This window comes from Mandrillus leucophaeus, unplaced genomic scaffold, assembly GCF_000951045.1.
Source record: "Mandrillus leucophaeus isolate KB7577 unplaced genomic scaffold, Mleu.le_1.0 Scaffold1700, whole genome shotgun sequence".
Classification (NCBI taxonomy): Eukaryota; Metazoa; Chordata; class Mammalia; order Primates; family Cercopithecidae; genus Mandrillus; species Mandrillus leucophaeus.
The window spans coordinates 31,209-32,148 of NW_012101700.1; the positions used below are offsets into that span (position 1 = coordinate 31,209).

At 36.7% G+C, this 940-nt stretch overlaps 1 pseudogene; it reads left to right on the forward strand.

Annotated features, from left to right (window-relative positions):
- LOC105537314 overlaps window positions 1-940 on the forward strand; it is a 19,321-nt pseudogene that overhangs the window by 14,976 nt on the left and 3,405 nt on the right.

Sequence of the window (940 nt, forward strand, 5' to 3'; positions counted from 1 at the left end):
TTACGCATTTGCTTAGAAACATGCTCCTTTGTTTTCTAGGTTGACAGCTAACTCATATGATAAATAAGTATTATGGGACTTAAGGAGAAAGAAATCCTTCCTTCCTTTTACCCTGTCCCCCTAACTGTAAGACCTTTCCCTACAAGAAATGAAAGATTCAAGTAATGGTCTTATAGAAATTATCCTCTGTAGTATGACTGATATTTGGTGAAGTCTATGTTAAGTAAGCTTCTAGTTATCTGTTTAGGAGTCAGGCATGTCCAAAGCTAATGTTACATTATCTTACACTGATGATTCTTTGGGTGAACTTGGTTGGGAAGTTCTGGGGAATAGTCTATATACTGATGTTATCTTTCTTTCTCAAAGGTGTGTGACATATATATAAATTATAACCTTCCATTAGTGGTGGTGTCTCTTCCTGGGATCTTATATTCTGCACTCTTCAGCCTGGATGCCAACATCCTGAATCAGAGGTGTTTTATTATGCACAGGTACAAAGCCTTTTTACGAAATGGTATATTATAATTTTCTCTTCATCTTTCAGCTGTAATACGAAAAATGTTCCTACTTGTCTTTGGCCAGGGCCTCTGGAAATCAGGCTTGCTATTGGACATGAGATTCCAATATGGGGCCGTGACAGCTGTGTTGTTTTTAAATCCTCCACTGGTGTGGCTACAGAATAAAAAAAAAATCATAGTTAAGGACCTGTTGTGCAGTGGTACTATTGCACTCAGCATTGTTCATTCTAATTGCTGTGTCTTCAGGAAAAATTAGTCATTTGCTGACAATTGCTTTAAGTATTTGTACCTTCTCTGATAAAAATATTTTCTGGGAGATAAGGGGAGCTGTTGCCAATTATGTGGAACTGTATGTATTATTTCTGGTCTCTAATTCTGTAACTTGTGGACTGAAATTACTTTTCTCAGTCCATAAATGTAAA